Source organism: Rutidosis leptorrhynchoides, chromosome 9 (genome assembly GCF_046630445.1).
Source record: "Rutidosis leptorrhynchoides isolate AG116_Rl617_1_P2 chromosome 9, CSIRO_AGI_Rlap_v1, whole genome shotgun sequence".
In the NCBI taxonomy this organism is placed as follows: Eukaryota; Viridiplantae; Streptophyta; class Magnoliopsida; order Asterales; family Asteraceae; genus Rutidosis; species Rutidosis leptorrhynchoides.
This window is the reverse complement of record NC_092341.1, coordinates 194,055,098-194,077,661: the sequence shown is the minus strand read 5'-3', so window position 1 is coordinate 194,077,661 and position 22,564 is coordinate 194,055,098. Positions and strand designations below refer to the sequence as shown.

The 22,564-nt window shown below is 34.4% G+C and overlaps 1 non-coding gene across 1 annotated transcript; it reads right to left on the bottom strand.

The window, feature by feature from the left end:
• Nucleotides 1-220: 220 nt before the first annotated feature.
• LOC139869905 (small nucleolar RNA R71) lies at nt 221-327 on the bottom strand. The gene has a single exon (XR_011766487.1). It is a non-coding gene; the product is annotated as a small nucleolar RNA R71 (small nucleolar RNA).
• Between the last annotated feature and the right edge of the window lie 22,237 nt (nt 328-22,564).

The following is a 22,564-nucleotide window of genomic DNA, read 5'->3' as shown; positions in this document are numbered from 1 at the left end:
GGAAGATCCAAATGAACATCTTTGTACCTTTAATAGGATCTGTACTCTATTTAAAATAAGAGAAGTGGAGAATGAACAGATATATCTCATGTTATTTCCCTGGACTTTAAAGGGAGAAGCCAAAGATTGGTTGGAATCGTTACCTGAAGGGGCAATTGATACATGGGACGTTTTAGTTGAAAAATTTCTTAAACAATTCTTTCCGGCATTTAAAGCCGTGAGACTTCAATGAGAAATTGTTACGTTCACACAGAAGTCAAATGAAACTCTATATGAGGCATGGACCAGATTTGAAAAGTTATTGAGAGGATGTCCGCAACATGGTTTATGAAATGTCCCATTCTTATTGATTAAAAACGTTCCATATTAATTGATTTCGTTGCGAGGTTTTGACCTCTATATGAGACGTTTTTCAAAGACTGCATTCATTTTAAAACAAACCATAACCTTTATTTCATCAATAAAGGTTTAAAAAGCTTTACGTAGATTATCAAATAATGATAATCTAAAATATCCTGTTTACACACGACCATTACATAATGGTTTACAATACAAATATGTTACAACAAAATAAGTTTCTTGAATGCAGTTTTTAAACAATATCATACAAGCATGGACTCCAAATCTCGTCCTTATTTAAGTATGCGACAGCGGAAGCTCTTAATAATCACCTGAGAATAAACATGCTTAAAACGTCAACAAAAATATTGGTGAGTTATAGGTTTAACCTATATATATCAAATCATAATAATAGACCACAAGATTTCATATTTCAATACACATCCCATACATAAAGATAAAAATCATTCATATGGTGAACACCTGGTAACCGACATTAACAAGATGCATATATAAGAATATCCCCATCATTTCGGGACACCCTTCGGATATGATATAAATTTCGAAGTACTAAAGCATCTGGTACTTTGGATGGGGTTTGTTAGGCCCAATAGATCTATCTTTAGGATTCGCGTCAATTAGGGTGTCTGTTCCCTAACTCTTAGATTACCAGACTTAATAAAAAGGGGCATATTCGATTTTGATAATTCAACCATAGAATGTAGTTTCACGTACTTGTGTCTATTTTGTAAATCATTTATAAAACCTGCATGTATTCTCATCCCAAAAATATTAGATTTTAAAAGTGGGACTATAACTCACTTTCACAGATTTTTACTTCGTCGGGAAGTAAGACTTGGCCACTGGTTGATACACGAACCTATAACAATATATACATATATATCAAAGTATGTTCAAAATATATTTACAACACTTTTAATATATTTTGATGTTTTAAGTTTATTAAGTCAGCTGTCCTAGTTAGTAACCTACAACTAGTTGTCCACAGTTAGATGTACAGAAATAAATCGATAAATATTATCTTGAATCAATCCACGACCCAGTGTATACGTATCTCAGTATTGATCATAACTCAAACTATATATATTTTGGAATCAACCTCAACCCTGTATAGCTAACTCCAACATTCACATATAGAGTGTCTATGGTTGTTCCGAAATATATATAGATGTGTCGACATGATAGGTCGAAACATTGTATACGTGTCTATGGTATCTCAAGATTATATAATATACAATACAAGTTGATTAAGTTATGGTTGGAATAGATTTGTTACCAATTTTCACGTAGCTAAAATGAGAAAAATTATCCAATCTTGTTTTACCCATAACTTCTTCATTTTAAATCCGTTTTGAGTGAATCAAATTGCTATAGTTTCATATTGAACTCTATTTTATGAATCTAAACAGAAAAAGTATAGGTTTATCGCTGGAAAAATAAGTTACAAGTCGTTTTTGTAAAGGTAGTCATTTCAGTCGAAAGAACGACGTCTAGATGACCATTTTAGAAAATATACTTCCACTTTGAGTTTAACCATAATTTTTGGATATAGTTTCATGTACATAATAAAAATCATTTTCCCAGAATAACAACTTTTAAATCAAAGTTTATCATAGTTTTTAATTAACTAACCCAAAACAGCCCGCGGTGTTACTACGACGGCGTAAATCCGGTTTTACGGTGTTTTTCGTGTTTTCAGGTTTTAAATCATTAAGTTAGCATATCATATAGATATAGAACATGTGTTTAGTTGATTTTAAAAGTCAAGTTAGAAGGATTAACTTTTGTTTGCGAACAAGTTTAGAATTAACTAAACTATGTTCTAGTGATTACAAGTTTAAACCTTCGAATAAGATAGCTTTATATGTATGAATCGAATGATGTTATGAACATCATTACTACCTTAAGTTCTTTGGATAAACCTACTGGAAAAGAGAAAAATGGATCTAGCTTGAACGGATCCTTGGATGGCTCGAAGTTCTTGAAGCAGAATCATGACACGAAAACAAGTTCAAGTAAGATCATCACTTGAAATAAGATTGTTATAGTTATAGAAATTGAACCAAAGTTTGAATATGATTATTACCTTGTATTAGAATGATAACCTACTGTAAGAAACAAAGATTTCTAGAGGTTGGATGATCACCTTACAAGATTGGAAGTGAGCTAGCAAACTTGAAAGTATTCTTGATTTTATGTAACTAGAACTTGTAGAATTTATGAAGAACACTTAGAACTTGAAGATAGAACTTGAGAGAGATCAATTAGATGAAGAAAATTGAAGAATGAAAGTGTTTGTAGGTGTTTTTGGTCGTTGGTGTATGGATTAGATATAAAGGATATGTAATTTTGTTTTCATGTAAATAAGTCATGAATGATTACTCATATTTTTGTAATGTTATGATATATTTCATGCTAGTTGCCAAATGATGGTTCCCACATGTGTTAGGTGACTCACATGGGCTGCTAAGAGCTGATCATTGGAGTGTATATACCAATAGTACATACATCTAAAAGCTGTGTATTACGAGTAATATTGTTGATGAAACTGAACGAGGATGTAATTGTAAGCATTTTTGTTAAGTAGAAGTATTTTGATAAGTGTATTGAAGTCTTTCAAAAGTGTATAAATACATATTAAAAACACTACATGTATATACATTTTAACTGAGTCGTTAAGTCATCGTTAGTCGTTACATGTAAGTGTTGTTTTGAAACCTTTAGGTTAACGATCTTGTTAAATGTTTTTAACCCAATGTTTATAATATCAAATGAGATTTTAAATTATTATATTATCATGATATTATCATGTATGAATATATCTTAATATGATATATATACATTAAATGTCTTTACAACGATAATCGTTACATATATGTCTCGTTTAAAAATCATTAAGTTAGTAGTCTTGTTTTTACATATGTAGTTCATTGTTAATATACTTAATGATATGTTTACTTATCATAGTATCATGTTAACTATATATATATATCCATATATATGTTATCATATAGTTTTTACAAGTTTTAACGTTCGTGAATCACCGGTCAACTTGGGTGGTCAATTGTCTATATGAAACATATTTCAATTAATCAAGTCTTAATAAGTTTGATTGCTTAACATGTTGGAAACATTTAATCATATAAATATCAATCTCAATTAATATATATAAACATGGAAAAGTTCGGGTCACTACAGTACCTACCCGTTAAATAAATTTCGTCCTGAAATTTTAAGCTTTTGAAGGTGTTGACGAATCTTCTGGAAATAGATGCGGGTATTTCTTCTTCATCTGATCTTCACACTCCCAGGTGAACTCGGGTCCTCTACGAGCATTCCATCGAACCTTAACAATTGGTATCTTGTTTTGCTTAAGACTTTTAACCTCACGATCCATTATTTCGACGGGTTCTTCGATGAATTGAAGTTTTTCGTTGATTTGGATTTCATCTAACGGAATAGTGAGATCTTCTTTAGTAAAACATTTCTTCAAATTCGAGACGTGGAAAGTGTTATGTACAGTCGCGAGTTGTTGAGGTAACTCAAGTCGGTAAGCTACTGGTCCGACACGATCAATAATCTTGAATGGTCCAATATACCTTGTATTTAATTTCCCTCGTTTACCAAATCGAACAACGCCTTTCCAAGGTGCAACTTTAAGCATGACCATCTCTTCAATTTCAAATTCTATATCTTTTCTTTTAATGTCAGCGTAGCTCTTTTGTCGACTTTGGGCGGTTTTCAACCGTTGTTGAATTTGGATGATCTTCTCGGTAGTTTCTTGTATAATCTCCGAACCCGTAATCTGTCTATCCCCCACTTCACTCCAACAAATAGGAGACCTGCACTTTCTACCATAAAGTGCTTCAAACGGCGCCATCTCAATGCTTGAATGGTAGCTGTTGTTGTAGGAAAATTCTGCTAACGGTAGATGTCGATCCCAACTGTTTCCGAAATCAATAACACATGCTCGTAGCATGTCTTCAAGCGTTTGTATCGTCCTTTCGCTCTGCCCATCAGTTTGTGGATGATAGGCAGTACTCATGTCTAGACGAGTTCCTAATGCTTGCTGTAATGTCTGCCAGAATCTTGAAATAAATCTGCCATCCCTATCAGAGATAATAGAGATTGGTATTCCATGTCTGGAGACGACTTCCTTCAAATACAGTCGTGCTAACTTCTCCATCTTGTCATCTTCTCTTATTGGCAGGAAGTGTGCTGATTTGGTGAGACGATCAACTATTACCCAAATAGTATCAAAACCACTTGCAGTCCTTGGAAATTTAGTGATGAAATCCATGTTATGTTTTCCCATTTCTATTCCGGGATTTCGGGTTGTTGAAGTAGACCTGATGGTTTCTGATGCTCAGCTTTGACCTTAGAACACGTCAAACATTCTCCTACGTATTTAGCAACATCGGCTTTCATACCCGGCCGCCAAAAATGTTTCTTGAGATCCTTGTACATCTTCCCCATTCCAGGATGTATTGATTATCTAGTTTTATGAGCTTCTCTAAGTACCATTTCTCTCATATCTCCAAATTTTGGTACCCAAATCCTTTCAGCCCTATACCGGGTTCCGTCTTCCCGAATATTAAGATGCTTCTCCGATCCTTTGGGTATTTCATCCTTTAAATTTCCCTTTTTTAAAACTCCTTGTTGCGCCTCCTTTATTTGAGTAGTAAGGTTATTATGAATCATTATATTCATAGATTTTACTCGAATGGGTTCTCTGTCCTTCCTGCTCAAGGCATCGGCTACCATATTTGCCTTCCCCGGGTGGTAACGAATCTCAAAGTCGTAATCATTCAATAATTCAATCCACCTACGCTGCCTCATATTCAGTTGTTTCTGATTAAATATGTGTTGAAGACTTTTGTGGTCGGTATATATAATACTTTTGACCCCATATAAGTAGTGCCTCCAAGTTTTTAATGCAAAAACAACCGCGCCTAATTCCAAATCATGCGTCGTATAATTTTGCTCGTGAATCTTCAATTATCTAGACGCATAAGCAATCACCTTCGTTCGTTGCATTAATACACAACCGAGACCTTGCTTTGATGCGTCACAATAAATCACAAAATCATCATTCCCTTCAGGCAATGACAATATAGGTGCCGTAGTTACCTTTTTCTTCAATAACTGAAACGCTTTCTCTTGTTCATCCTTCCATTCAAATTTGTTCCCTTTATGCGTTAATGCAGTCAAGGGTTTTGCTATTCTGGAAAAGTCTTGTATGAACCTTCTGTAGTAACTAGCTAGTCCTAAAAACTGGCGTATGTGTTTCGGAGTTTTTGGGGTTTCCCACTTTTCAACAGTTTCTATCTTTTCCGGATCCACCTTAATACCTTTTTTGTTCACTATGTGACCGAGAAATTGAACTTCTTCCAACCAAAATGTACACTTTGAAAATTTAGCGTACAATTCTTCCTTCCTCAATACTTCTAACACCTTTCTGAAATGTTCACCGAGTTCTTGGTCATTCTTTGAGTAAATAAGTATGTCATCAATGAAAACAATGACAAACTTGTCAAGGTATGGTCCACACACTCGGTTCATAAGGTCCATGAACACAGCTGGTGCATTAGTTAAACCAAACGGCATGACCATAAACTCGTAATGACCGTAACGTGTTCTGAAAGCAGTCTTTGGAATATCATCTTCTTTCACCCGCATTTGATGATACTCGGAACGTAAGTCAATCTTTGAATAAACAGACGAGCCTTGTAGTTGATCAAATAAGTCGTCGATTCTCGGTAGTGGGTAGCGGTTCTTGATGGTAAGTTTGTTCAACTCTCGGTAGTCGATACACAACCTGAATGTACCATCTTTCTTCTTGACAAACAAAACAGGAGCTCCCCATGGTGATGTGCTTGGTCGAATGAAACCATGCTCTAAAAGTTCTTGTAATTGGCTTTGTAGTTCTTTCATCTCGCTGGGTGCGAGTCTGTAAGGAGCACGAGCTATTGGTACAGCTCCTGGTACAAGATCTATTTGAAATTCACTGGATCGATGTGGGGGTAATCCCGGTAATTCTTTCGGAAATACATCGGGAAATTCTTTTGCGACGGGAACATCATTAATGCTCTTTTCTTCAGTTTGTACTTTCTCAACGTGTGCTAGAACAGCATAGAAACCTTTTCTTATTAGTTTTGTGCCTTCAAATTACTAATAAGATGTAGCTTCGTGTTGCCCTTTTCTCCGTACACCATTAAGGGTTTTCCTTTTTCTCTTATAATGTGAATTGCATTTTTGTAACAAACGATCTCTGCTTTCACTTCTTTCAACCAGTCCATACCGATTATCACATCAAAACTCCCTAACTCTACTGGTATCAAATCAATCTTAAATGTTTCGCTAACCAGTTTAATTTCTCGATTCTGACATATATTATCTGCTGAAATTAATTTACCATTTGCTAATTCGAGTAAAAATTTACTATCCAAAGGCGTCAATGGACAACTTAATTTAGCACAAAAATCTCTACTCATATAGCTTCTATCCGCACCCGAATCAAATAAAACGTAAGCAGATTTATTGTCAATAAGAAACGTACCCATAACAAGCTCCGGGTCTTCCTGTGCCTCTGCCGCATTAATATTGAAAACTCTTCCGCGGCCTTGTCCATTCGTGTTCTCCTGGTTCGGGCAATTTCTAATAATGTGGCCCGGTTTTCCACATTTATAACAAACTACATTGGCATAACTTGCTCTGACACTACTTGCTCTACCATTACTCGTTCTGACACCATTTGTTCCTTTCGTTGTATTAACCCCTGGTATGTAGACCTCACACTTCGCCGCGCTATGACCATTTCTTTTACACTTGTTGAAAAATTTGGTGCAGAACCCCGAGTGATACTTTTCACACCTTTGGCATAGCTGCTTCTGATTGTTGTTGTTATTGCGATTATTATTGTTGTTGGGATGATTGTTGTAGTTGCTGTTGTTGTTGTTGTTGTTATTGTTGTTGTTATTGTTGTTGTTGTTGTTGTTGTTGTTGTTGTTGTTGTTGTTGTTGGGCCATTTGTTGTAGTTGCGATTGATGTTGCGATTGTTGGGATAATTGTTGCGATTATTGTTGTAATTGCTGTTGTTGTATTGGTGATTCTTATCACCATTTTCCTCCCACTTTCTTTTGACTTGCTTCACATTGGCCTCTTCAGCAGTCTGTTCTTTAATTCTTTCTTCAATCTGGTTCACTAGTTTGTGAGCCATTCTACATGCCTGTTGTATGGAGGCGGGCTCGTGTGAACTTATATCTTCTTGGATTCTTTCCGGTAATCCTTTCACAAACGCGTCGATCTTCTCTTCCTCATCTTCGAATGCTCCAGGACACAATAGGCACAATTCTGTGAATCGTCTTTCGTACGTGGTAATATCAAATCCTTGGGTTCGTAACCCTCTAAGTTCTGTCTTGAGCTTATTGACCTCGGTTCTGGGACGGTACTTCTCGTTCATCAAGTGCTTGAATGCTGACCACGGTAGTGCGAACGCATCGTCTTGTCCCACTTGCTCTAGATAGGTATTCCACCATGTTAACGCAGAATCTGTGAAGGTATGCGTAGCGTACTTCACTTTGTCCTCTTCAGTACACTTACTTATGGAAAACACCAATTCGACCTTCTCGGTCCACCATTTCAATCTGATCGGTCCTTCGGTTCCATCAAATTCCAAAGGTTTGCAGGCAGTGAATTCTTTGTAGGTGCATCCTACACGATTTCCTGTATTGCTAGATCCAAGGTTATTGTTGGTATGTAGCGCAGCCTGTACTGCGGCTATGTTTGAAGCTAGAAAAGTACGGAATTCCTCCTCATTCATATTCATCGTCTGTCGAGTAGTCAGTGCCATTTCCTTCAAAATAGTCAAATGGAACAAGTTAATCATACAGAATATTAAGAGTAGTTAATAGTATTTCGTACCATAATATGAACTCATTTATAAAAGCTTTTTCTTCATAGTAGCGTTTTATAAGTTTAAATTCGGGTAGTACCTACACGTTAATTTCATACTTAGTAGCTAATATACAATTCAACTACTACAATTCTATATGAAAAACTGATTATAATAATATTTCGCGTTCAAACTTTTACACAATATTTTACAAACTTACAATACCGCTTAATTTACATATAGCATGAAATATAGCACACAATAAATTTGATACAAGATGGTTGTGAAGATAATTCTAGCTAGTATACAAGTCGTTCAGCAAAGGCAATAAAGACAAGTAATTCATACATCCAGAAACAAGTCATGCATTCTGGTTTTACTAGGATTACTTCCCATCCTTGGTCTTGTGGAACATAACCGTTATGGCCGTTGATAAGACAACGTGTTGTAACGTCGTCAAAGGGACGAGGGTTACGTAATGTCCAACAGTCCCGTAACAATCTAAAAACCTCATTTCTTACCCCAATTACCGACTCCGTCACTTGTGGAAACGTTTTGTTTAATAGTTGTAGCCCGATGTTCTTGTTCTCACTTTGGTGAGAAGCGAACAATACTAATCCGTAAGCATAACATGCTTCTTTATGTTGCATGTTAGCCGCTTTTTCTAAATCACGAAGTCCAATATTCGGATATATTGAGTCAAAATAATTTCTTAACCCATTGCGTAAAATAGCATTTGGGTTCCCCGCAATATATGCGTCAAAGTAAACACATCGTAACTTATGGATTTCCCAATGTGATATCCCCCATCTTTCAAACGAAAGTCTCTTATAAACCAAGACATTCTTGGAACGTTCTTCGAATGTCTTACAAACTGATCTCGCCTTAAATAGTTGTGCCGAGGAATTCTGACTGACTCTAGACAAGATTTCATCAATCATGTCTCCGGGTAGGTCTCTTAAAATATTGGGTTGTCTATCCATTTTATGTTTTTAAACTGTAAAATAGACAAGAGTTAGATTCATAAAAAAATACTTATTAATACAAGAAATTTTTACATATATCATAAAGCATAAGAACGCTATATTACATATATTACACCACACGAATACAACTATCTTATTCCGACTCGCTCGTTTCTTCTTCTTCGGTTTTGGTTCGTTTTGCCAAGTTTCTAGGGATATATGATGTTCCCCTAATACTAGCTGTCGTTTTCCACAACGGTTTAGAAAAACCTGGTGGTTTAGAGGTTCCCGGGTCATTGTTACAACTTAAGGACTTCGGGGGTTGACGATACATATAAAGTTCATCGGGGTTGGAATTAGATTTCTCTATTTTTATGCCCTTTCCCTTATTATTTTCTTTTGCCTTTTTAAATTCAGTTGGGGTAATTTCTATAACATCATCGGAATTCTCGTCGGAATCCGATTCATCGGAGAATTGGTAATCATCCCAATATTTTGCTTCCTTGGCGGAAACACCATTGACCATAATTAACCTTGGTCGGTTAGTTGAGGATTTTCTTTTACTTAACCGTTTTATTATTTCCCCCACCGGTTCTATTTCTTCATCCGGTTCCGATTCTTCTTCCGGTTCCGATTCTTCTTCCGGTTCCGACTCTTCTTCCGGTTCCTCTTAGGGAACTTGTGAATCAGTCCACGAATCATTCCAATTTACATTTGACTCTTCATTATTATTAGGTGAGTCAATGGGACTTGTTCTAGAGGTAGACATCTATCACATAATATCAAACGCGTTAAGAGATTAATATATCACATAATATTCACATGTTAAAAATATATAGTTTCCAACAAAATTTGTTAAGCAATCATTTTTCAAGTAAACACGGTCGAATTCCAGACTCACTAATGCATCCTAACAAACTCGATAAGACACACTAATGCAAAATTCTGGTTCTCTAAGACCAACGCTCGGATACCAACTGAAATGTCCCGTTCTTATTGATTAAAAACGTTCCATATTAATTGATTTCGTTGCGAGGTTTTGACCTCTATATGAGACGTTTTTCAAAGACTGCATTCATTTTAAAACAAATCATAACCTTTATTTCATCAATAAAGGTTTAAAAAGCTTTATGTAGATTATCAAATAATGATAATCTAAAATATCCTGTTTACACACGGCCATTACATAATGGTTTACAATACAAATATGTTACAACAAAATAAGTTTCTTGAATGCAGTTTTTACACAATATCATACAAGCATGGACTCCAAATCTTGTCCTTATTTAAGTATACGACAGCGGAAGCTCTTAATAATCACCTGAGAATAAACATGCTTAAAACGTCAACAAAAATGTTGGTGAGTTATAGGTTTAACCTATATATATCAAATCATAATAATAGACCACAAGATTTCATATTTCAATACACATCCCATACATAGAGATAAAAATCATTCATATGGTGAACACCTGGTAACCGACATTAACAAGATGCATATATAAGAATATCCCCATCATTCCGGGACACCCTTCGGATATGATATAAATTTCGAAGTACTAAAGCATCCGGTACTTTGGATGGGGTTTGTTAGGTCCAATAGATCTATCTTTAGGATTCGCGTCAATTAGGGTGTCTGTTCCCTAATTCTTAGATTACCAGACTTAATAAAAAGGGGCATATTCGATTTCGATAATTCAACCATAGAATGTAGTTTCACGTACTTGTGTCTATTTTGTAAATCATTTATAAAACCTGCATGTATTCTCATCCCAAAAATATTAGATTTTAAAAGTGGGACTATAACTCACTTTCACAGATTTTTACTTCGTCGGGAAGTAAGACTTAGCCACTGGTTGATTCACGAACCTATAACAATATATACATATATATCAAAGTATGTTCAAAATATATTTACAACACTTTTAATATATTTTGATGTTTTAAGTTTATTAAGTCAGCTGTCCTCGTTAGTAACCTACAACTAGTTGTCCACAGTAAGATGTACAGAAATAAATCGATAAATATTATCTTGAATCAATCCACGACCCAGTGTATACGTATCTCAGTATTGATCACAACTCAAACTATATATATTTTGGAATCAACCTCAACCCTGTATAGCTAACTCCAACATTCACATATAGAGTGTCTATGGTTGTTCCGAAATATATATAGATGTGTCGACATGATAGGTCGAAACATTGTATACGTGTCTATGGTATCTCAAGATTATATAATATACAATACAAGTTGATTAAGTTATGGTTGGAATAGATTTGTTACCAATTTTCACGTAGCTAAAATGAGAAAAATTATCCAATCTTGTTTTACGCATAACTTCTTCATTTTAAATCCGTTTTGAGTGAATCAAATTGCTATGTTTTCATATTGAACTCTATTTTATGAATCTAAACAGAAAAAGTATAGGTTTATAGTCGGAAAAATAAGTTACAAGTCATTTTTGTAAAGGTAGTCATTTCAGTCGAAAGAACGACGTCTAGATGACCATTTTAGAAAATATACTTCCACTTTGAGTTTAACCATAATTTTTGGATATAGTTTCATGTACATAATAAAAATCATTTTCCCAGAATAAAAACTTTTAAATCAAAGTTTATCATAGTTTTTAATTAACTAACCCAAAACAGCCCGCGGTGTTACTACGACGGCGTAAATCCGGTTTTACGGTGTTTTTCGTGTTTCCAGGTTTTAAATCATTAAGTTAGCATATCATATAGATATAGAACATGTGTTTAGTTGATTTTAAAAGTCAAGTTAGAAGGATTAACTTTTGTTTGCGAACAAGTTTAGAATTAACTAAACTATGTTCTAGTGATTACAAGTTTAAACCTTCGAATAAGATAGCTTTATATGTATGAATCGAATGATGTTATGAACATCATTACTACCTTAAGTTCCTTGGATAAACCTACTGGAAAATAGAAAAATGGATCTAGCTTCAACGGATCCTTGGATGGCTCGAAGTTCTTGAAGCAGAATCATGACACGAAAACAAGTTCAAGTAAGATCATCACTTGAAATAAGATTGTTATAGTTATAGAAATTGAACCAAAGTTTGAATATGATTATTACCTTATATTAGAATGATAACCTACTGTAAGAAACAAAGATTTCTTGAGGTTGGATGATCACCTTACAAGATTGGAAGTGAGCTAGCAAACTTGAAAGTATTCTTGGTTTTATGTAACTAGAACTTGTAGAATTTATGAAGAACACTTAAAACTTGAAGATAGAACTTGAGAGAGATCAATTAGATGAAGAAAATTGAAGAATGAAAGTGTTTGTAGGTGTTTTTGGTCGTTGGTGTATGGATTAGATATAAAGTATATGTAATTTTGTTTTCATGTAAATAAGTCATGAATGATTACTCATATTTTTGTAATTTTATGAGATATTTCATGCTAGTTTCCAAATGATGGTTCCCACATGTGTTAGGTGACCCACATGGGTTACTAAGAGTTGATCATTGGAGTGTATATACCAATAGTACATACATCTAAAAGCTGTGTATTGTACGAGTACGAATACGGGTGCATACGAGTAGAATTGTTGATGAAACTGAACGAGGATGTAATTTTAAGCATTTTTGTTAAGTAGAAGTATTTTGATAAGTATATTGAAGTCTTTAAAAAGTGTATAAATACATATTAAAACACTACATGTATATACATTTTAACTGAGTCGTTAAGTCATCGTTAGTCGTTACATGTAAGTGTTGTTTTGAAACCTTTAGGTTAACGATCTTGTTAAATGTTGTTAACCCAATGTTTATAATATCAAATGAGATTTTAAATTATTATATTATCATGATATTATCATGTATGAATATCTCTTAATATGATATATATACATTAAATGTCTTTACAACGATAATCGTTACATATATGTCTCGTTTAAAAATCATTAAGTTAGTAGTCTTGTTTTTACATATGTAGTTCATTGTTAATATACTTAATGATATGTTTACTTATCATAGTATCATGTTAACTATATATATATCCATATATATGTTATCATATAGTTTTTACAAGTTTTAACGTTCGTGAATCACCGTTCAACTTGGGTGGTCAATTGTCTATATGAAACATATTTCAATTAATCAAGTCTTAACAAGTTTGATTGCTTAACATGTTGGAAACATTTAATCATATAAATATCAATCTCAATTAATATATATAAACATGGAAAAGTTCGGGTCACTACAGTTTAGACACCTGTCAAATAGTACAAATATTCTACCAAGGATGCGACATCACTACAAGGAAAGACATAGACATAGCAGCTGGTGGTTCTATTATGAAGAAAACAGAAACTGATGCTTACAAAATTATTGATAACACTGCTTCCCACTCACATGAATGGCACCAAGAAAAAGATATCGTTAGATCATCTAAAGCAGCTAGAGCCGATTCTAGCCATGACTTAGATTCCATTTCCGCAAAGATAGATGCTGTCGAGAGACGAATGAAAAAGATGACTAAAGATATCCACTCAATACGAATTAGTTGTGAGCAGTGTGGAGGACCACATTTGACAAAAGATTGTCTCAGTATTGAACTAACAATGGAACAAAGAGAGAATGTTTCATACATAAACCAAAGGCCTGGAAATAATTATCAGAATAATTATCAACCGCCAAGACCAATTTACAATCAAAACCAGAATTATAACCGAAATGTTCCATACAACAATCAACAAGGTCCTAGTAATCAACAAGTATCCAATAATACTTACAATCAGCAAAGACCTAATTTTCAAAACAAACCACCACAAACCAATGATAAAAAGCCGAATTTAGAAGATATGATGACGAAGCTAGTTGAATCTCAAACACAGTTTTTCACATCTCAGAAACAAATGAATGAACAAAATGCTCAAGCATTTAGAAATCAACAAGCTTCTATTCAAAATCTGGAACAAGAAGTGAGCAACCTAGCAAGGTTAATAGGTGAAAGAAAACCGGGAAGTTTACCTAGTGATACAAATGCTAACCCCCGGAATGAAACAGCTAAAGCTATTACCACAAGAAGTGGTATTACACTTAAATCACCTGAAATACCGGTAATTTCTGATGAAGCTATTCCTACTCCACAAGAACCACAACCTGAACAAGATAAGGAAAAAGAACCGGTAGTTGAAAAGGTTAATGAAGATAACATAGTTAAGACTAAACCTTATGTTAAACCATACCAACCACCACTTCCTTACCCGAGTAAAATGAAAAAAGATAGACTTGAAGTCGAGCAATCCAAATTCTTGGATATGTTTAAACAGATAAATGTAAATCTTCGTTTCATTGATGTAATTTCAGGAATGCCTAGATATGCTAAATTTCTGAAAGATCTAATCTCAAATAGAAAGAAAATGGAAGAACTCTCGGCTGTTACTATGAATGCTAATTGTTCAGCAGTGCTGTTGAATAAGATACTAGAAAAATTATCAGATCCAGGAAGTTGCACAATTCCATATTTTCTGGGTAGTCTTAGTTCAATAGAAGCATTGGCAGACTTAGGTGCTAGTATAAATCTAATGCCGTATTCACTATACGCTAAACTAGACCTTGGAGAATTGAAACCAACAAGAATAAACATACAACTAGCCGATAGATCAGTAAAATATCCTAGAGGGATAATGGAGAACATGCTAGTTAAAGTTGGTACTTTAGTATTTCCAGTAGATTTTGTTGTTCTGGATATGGAAGAAGATTCTCAAGTTCCTCTCATATTAGGAAGACTATTCTTAAACACGGCTAAAGCAATGATAGACGTGTTTGGTAAGAAACTAACCTTAAGTATAGAGGATGAGAGTATTACCTTTTCTGTTGATAGAGCTATGCAACAACCGCAATCTGCAGATGATACATGTTATTATATTCAAACTATAGAATCACATGCAGAATTGTTAAAAGAATTTCCAGAATTACAAGGAACAGGAGAATGTTCTTTAGGAGAAGGTACTGAACCAATTGATGAAACTGAAATGTTAGCTACACTTATGGCTAATGGATATAAACCAACAACAGAAGAAATTCAAATGCTAAAAGAAGAAGACAGATATCGATATAAATCATCGATAGAGGAACCACCGACATTAGAGTTAAAGCCACTTCCAAACCATTTGGAATACGCTTATTTACATGGTGAATCTGAATTACCTGTAATAATATCGTCTTCTCTTACTAAAAATGAAAAATCTCAACTCATTTCTGTGCTAAAAGCTCATAAACCAGCTATTGCATGGAAGATTCATGACATTAAAGGAATAAGTCCTTCGTATTGCACACATAAAATCCTTATGGAAGAAGATCATAAAACGTATGTGCAACGCCAACGAAGACTAAATCCTAATATGCAAGATGTTGTTAAGAAAGAAATTATTAAACTGCTTGATGCAGGTTTAATTTATCCAATTTCTGATAGTCCATGGGTAAGCCCAGTTCAATGCGTACCTAAGAAGGGTGGCATGACTGTTATCACAAATGAGAAAAATGAGCTTATTCCTACTAGGACTGTAACAGGATGGTGTGTATGTATTGATTATAGAAAATTAAATGACGCCACCAGAAAAGATCACTTTCCCTTACCTTTTATTGATCAAATGTTGGAAAGATTAGCCGGAAATAGTTACTATTGTTTTCTTGATGGTTTTTTCGGATATTTTCAAATTCCAATAGCACCTGAAGACCAAGAGAAAACCACGTTCACGTGCCCTTATGGTACTTTTGCTTACAAACGCATGCCATTTGGACTTTGCAACGCCCCTGCAACCTTTCAAAGGTGCATGATGGCGATTTTTCACGACATAATAGAAGAATGCATGGAAGTTTTCATGGATGACTTTTCAGTCTTCGGTGATACATTAGAATCATGTCTAGTTAATCTTGAACGAATGCTTATTAGATGCGAACAATCAAATCTAGTACTTAATTGGGAGAAATGCGATTTCATGGTTAAAGAAGGTATCGTTCTTGGTCATAAAATTTCAAAGGAAGGAATTTAAGTGGATAGAGCTAAAGTAGATGTAATTGCTAAACTTCCACATTCCACCAATGTTAGAGGAGTTAGGAGTTTTCTGGGGCATGCCGGTTTTTACCGACGTTTCATAAAAGATTTTTCTAAAATTGCCACTCCTATGAATAAACTCCTAGAAAAGGATGCTCCATTCATCTTTACAGATGAATGTATCAAATCTTTTAATATTCTTAAATAAAAACTCACTAATGCGCCAATCATGATAACTCCAAATTGGAATCTACCGTTTGAACTTATGTGCGATGCAAGTGATTTTGCAATGGGAGCCGTTTTAGGACAAAGGATTGAAAAACGATTTCAACCTATTTATTATGCTAGTAAGACGTTACAAGGAGTACAAACAAATTACACAACTACTGAAAAAGAACTCCTTGCTATTGTCTTTGCTTTTGACAAATTTCGTTCATATCTCGTTCTAGCAAAAACGGTGGTCTATACCGACCATTCTGCTCTTAGATACCTATTTTCGAAACAAGATGCTAAACCAAGATTAATCCGTTGGATCTTACTCTTACAAGAGTTCGATATTGAAATCCGAGACAAAAAGGGAGCAGAAAATCTCGCCGCTGATCATCTTTCTTGTCTTGAAAATCCTGAATTAAAAGTTCTAAATGAATCGGCCATACAAGATAACTTTCCTGATGAATATCTATTGAAGATAGATTATAATGAAATTCCATGGTTTGTAGACTATGCAAACTATTTAGTATGTGGATTCCTTGAAAAAGGATTGTCGTACCAAAAACGAAAGAAATTATTTAGTGATATAAAACACCATTTCTGGGAAGATCCACATTTGTTTAAAAGTTGTCCCGATGGAATAATACACCGATGTGTATTCGGGGAGGAAGCTAGTAAAATCTTAAACCATTGTCACACAGGACCAACAGGAGGGCATTATGAGCCTCAACTAACAGCAAGAAAAGTTTATGATGCTGGATTCTATTGGCCTACAATTTTCAAAGACGCACACCTTCTTTGCAAATCCTGTGATGTTTGTCAAAGGGCCGGAAAATAAGTCAACGTGATGAAATGCCACAAAATGTCATTCAAGTATGTGAAGTATTTGACATTTGGGGTATTGACTTTATGGGTCCATTTCCAAAATCTCATAATAATCTATACATTCTCGTTGCCATTGATTATGTATCTAAATGGGCAGAAGCACAAGCTCTCCCAACTAATGATGCACGAGTTGTAGTTAACTTTTTAAAACGTCTTTTTGCAAGGTTTGAAACACCGAAAGCTTTAATAAGTGATCGGGGTACTCATTTCTGTAATAATCAACTTGAGAAAGTTCTCAAAAGATATGGAGTAACTCATAAAATCTCCACCGCATATCATCCACAGACAAGTGGACAAGTTGAAAATACCAACCGAGCTTTAAAACGTATTCTAGAGAAAACCGTAGGATCAAATCCGAAGGAATGGTCCATTAAATTGGAGGATGCACTCTGGGCTTTTAGAACAGCCTACAAAACTCTAATTGGAACCACACCTTTTACACTCGTTTACGGAAAAGCATGTCATCTTCCAGTAGAAATTGAATACAAAGCATTCTGGGCTTTGAAGACATGTAATCTTGATTTACATGAAGCCGGACGTCTATGATTAAGTCAACTAAACGAATTAGAAGAATTAAGACAAGAAGCATACGAAAATTCGTTAATCTATAAGGAAAGAACGAAGAAATGGCATGATAAAAGAATCAGAAGTTCAAAAGAATTTAAAGAAGGAGATAGAGTTCTTCTTTTCAATTCACGATTCAAGCTATTTCCTGAAAAATTGAAATCAAGATGGTCTGGACCATTCATAGTTAAAAGAGTTTTCCCATACGGAACAGTAGAATTAATAAATTCAAATGGGATTGAATTTAAGGTTAATGGTCACAGAGTTAAACATTACATAGATAGTTCGATGGAAGTTGACAACGAAGTTAATCACAATTTCGACACCACAGCTAACTAAGTGTGGGGAGAATTAAGTCTTTAAAGGATAATATGTATTTCTGTTACAGTTAGATTTTCTGTTTTCATGTAGTTCTCAAAAATGGAACCCGAATGGTCTTTCCCTAGCAGACCCTAAAGAACTAGTCTTCTCCCCCCATTCTGAATTTTTATTTTTTTAGTTTTTTCGAAATGAAGACTTCCTGTGAACTAAACCATGGTCTAATGCTACACGCTTTGATCACTAAACGTAATAATGACACCCTTCCAAGTGAAATAGTATCATTAATCAGAGGTAAATTAGACGGAGTAAGAAAAGAATCCAGATGCGAAGATAATAAGTTACAATTTGGTAAAGGAAAATCAAAATCCGCAGCGAAAAGAAGAGCACGACACCTTGAAAAATGTCACAAATGCGGAAAATGGTCACAAGAAGGTAAATGTTCAAATAATCAAACCTATTCAAACACCGAATTTGTTACTTTATGCAGAGATGGACCGTTCATATGTTTAGAAGAAAAAACGTTAAATGCTCGAAGTTACGCCTATGTAGCCATGGAAAACCAATTAGTCCAACTATCTTATGAGTGGGCTAGAGCATATCACTAAGAAATATATTTCACAGGTAAGTTTGTACAGTTTTCATTTTCATTTTTTATTTTAATTTTTAACCTTTTGATAATAAACGCTGATTTGTTCGCTATAAAGTATTAAATTGGTATTCAATAAAATTAGGTCTTGCGACCGAAATTATTGATATCATACAAAAATTTATTACATCACTGCGAAATTTACCGTTTATTCTTAAGGTATAAATATCTTTAATCAATCAACCCAAAATATTTCAAAAAATTCGTCATGAGTTAAATTAGGTTATGAAACCGAAATTACTTTACGGAAAAGAGGGGTGCATATTTTTGATAATATTTGATTGATTAAAGTGGGATAAAAGCCAAAAACATTTTTAATTTTATTTTTACCATGTTTTTAAAATTAATATATAAATATTAAATTAATATTGTAAACTTCTTTTAAATTGTAAATATCTGAAAAATTAATATTTTTAATATAAGTTTGTATGTATAAAAACAAAAATATAATATAAATTTGGTGTGAATTTTTAAATTTTAATAATATAAAATTTTAATTTTATGCATTTTAAATTTAAGTTTGGTGTGATTATAAAAACAAAAATTTACTTTATTTCGTTAAGTTAAAAATATGATTTTTAAAATTCGTCGTGAGTTGAAGACGAGGTCATTGAACCGAAATTGCTTTACCCAAGGGAGGAACGAGAACTTTTATTGTCATTATTTTTAATCTTATTGAACTAAAGTATGCCAAAAACATTTAAAAAACCCAAAAATCTTTACTTTTAAAACCGCGCTTTGAATTGACGAAATTTTAAAATTTTGTCGAGGGACGGACTAGGACAACGATCCGAAACACCCTCGCTCATAAAGGAAAATATAATTTTTAGAATTTAATTAATTATAAGTTTTATAAAGTATAAGGTTTAAAAAAAAAAGCCAAAAATACTGTAGCCGGAGCTCCTTGCGATCGCATGGGTTTTGCACTCCAACTCCATGCGATCGCATGGTGCTGGAAATTTGGCCAGGATCATAAGGCAGTCGCCTGTTCTGCCTCACACCTCAACACACACACATACACGAAACTCTCTCAAAATCTCACCAAATTTCATCATTTTTCCACCGTAATTCATCAAATTTCTTGCTCTAATCATGCCTAGATTCTCATTCTTCAGCAAAAAGGTAAAAATTACACCCCTAAACTCTATAAATTCCTAGTTTTTGTGATAATTACCAATATTTTACCTAATGCAATTTTGTTAATTTCTAGTGTAATTAGTGTTAAATTGATAGTATTTTGTACATGTATAACCTAGATTGATGCTATTTAACATGATTTGAAGCCAAAAACATCAAAATTTTTAGAAATCTAGGGTTTGTGTTCTTGAGCAATTTGGGGCTTTTTGATATAAATAGGTTATGGCCGATTTTTGTCATGAATTATTGCTAAATTGAGTAGTGTAACATGTTTAGGTAGTTAAATGATCCAAACATTGATCCTAAACATGATTTTTAAAGATTAAAGTGGACTTTTTAGGCAAAAATTCATGAACTTGATTAATTTGATATATTTGCCATTTGAGACTTGTTTAATTGTTAGTAATGACTATTTTGACATGTTATTTGAGTTAAATACTTATGAACTTTGTCAACATTTTCATATATGCTTATTTGAAAAAGTATAGAATTGTAAAAATTGTGAAAATGTGTATAAGTTTAATTTTGATTTAACATGTTATTGTGATTATTTTAAGTTGTTTTTTTGCTAACACTAATGCATATTTGGATGCACAAATTTTGTGTTTAATGTGTTTTGTAGAAAGCCGATATTGGAGGTTCAGGAGCATCATCATCTAGACAACCTGATCCAGCACCAGAACCAGAACCAGAAATGCAACACGAGCCAGAACCCGAACAAGAACCACAACAGGAACCACAACAACAGCCTGATCAACACGTACCTTATTATGATCCGGTACAGTTTGTTAATGAATTCATAGTATTCCCGATGAGGCCGCCAGTAGAATACCCAACGATTCCTGAGCACACTTTGCATCCTAATCTGAGATTTGATAGAAGATGGAGAGATTACGAGACATATCAAAGGAACAAATTCAGATTGGTAACTAAAAATGTAGAGGTGCCAAGGGTAATCGATTGGGATCCTTTGGAAAGAGTTTAGCTAGCTAATAGAGTCAGACTGCTACTGATTCAGAGGTACGGGAACTCTTCTTTTACAGATTGGGAACGTCTTTTCACCATTCGTAGACCTGTATATAAGGAATGGTGTGTTGAGCTCATGAGTACTGTATCACTTGATACAAATATAGTTAGAATAGATGATAGAAGATTTCTTAGGTTTATCCTTGGTGGTAGGATGTATAGAATGTCCATGATGGACATGGCCAGGGCCTTACAGATATATACTCCTGGTGAGTTGCTACTACCCGATTGTATAAATTTGATTCATTATGGTGAAAGGGTAGATAGCAACTTTGACGCTGACGCCATTTGGAGGCGTATGTCACATTTTGATGTTTTTACACGAGCGGGAGGACACTCCTATACACATATTGACAGAACCGAGCTTCGTATCATTCATAGATTTTTGGCTAACTCGATTACACAAAGAGGTAACAATAAAGAAAAAATAACCTTACATGATTTATTCTACCTAAAGTGTATTCGAGATCCTAGAAGCTTTGTCAATATCCCTTACTGTGTTGGTTTTTATTTATCTAAAATGGTAGAAGGAATGCAGGACGGGAGTATAATAGGAGGAGGTATTTTTGTTACTCTCATTGGAGAGTATTTAGGTGTTGATAGGAACCAAGGGGGTCCATTACAGCTTTGTAGAGAACAGGTTGAGCCTTTAGGATTGAAAGTTTATGTGGGTGCTAAGGTATTGAAAAGTAGACGCAACCAGGCAGTACCCTATGAGGGCCCTCATCCACAGGTAGAAAGGGGCTCAGACGAGGAAATAGAGGAAGCGGAAGACATTAGGGATGTCTTTCGAGATGCTATTCTTGACGTCCACGTTCGTATAGATGAGGAATCAATGACGAACGTGGCAAGACATAGTATGTATGAGCAATGGAACTCCGGGGGAGTATACGAGGATTATAGGCGACGCCAACATGATAGCTGGTTAGTTCATCAGCACTAAATCATGAGCCAGCTATCATATCAGGTACCAAATAATTATGTTCCTACTCGACCTGCTCATTTTCCGCCACACAGCCCCGACATCCGACCACCCTTTAACCGATATGACTATAACCAAGCCTATCAGAACACCTATAACCAACAATGGAACCCACCTAACGAGATGAACTGGAACCCCTATCCAGACTGATTTCGTTCCATTTGGTTATTTTTCTGATTTTTATATTTTTATCTTTTTAATTATTCATGTTTAAACTTATGTTATTGGATATATTTATGTAATTTTTATCATTTTTATTATTATTGTGTACTAATATTTTACCTTTAGGATTTGAAAGTGGGATATTAAGTCTCATTTCAAATTGCCATGCATGTTTATATTTGTATGTATGTATATTGTCGATTGTACAAAACAGGGTAAAACAGCGCATTTTCAAAGACTGGCATTAAGTTCAGCAAAAGCTAGTACTTTAGACGACAAAACGAAAAACAAATGTGATGTTACAACAAGATGGAATGAACAAATGATGTGCACCATTTATCATTCGGCAAACAAATGCCAATATGTTTGGAAACTTTGGTAAAATT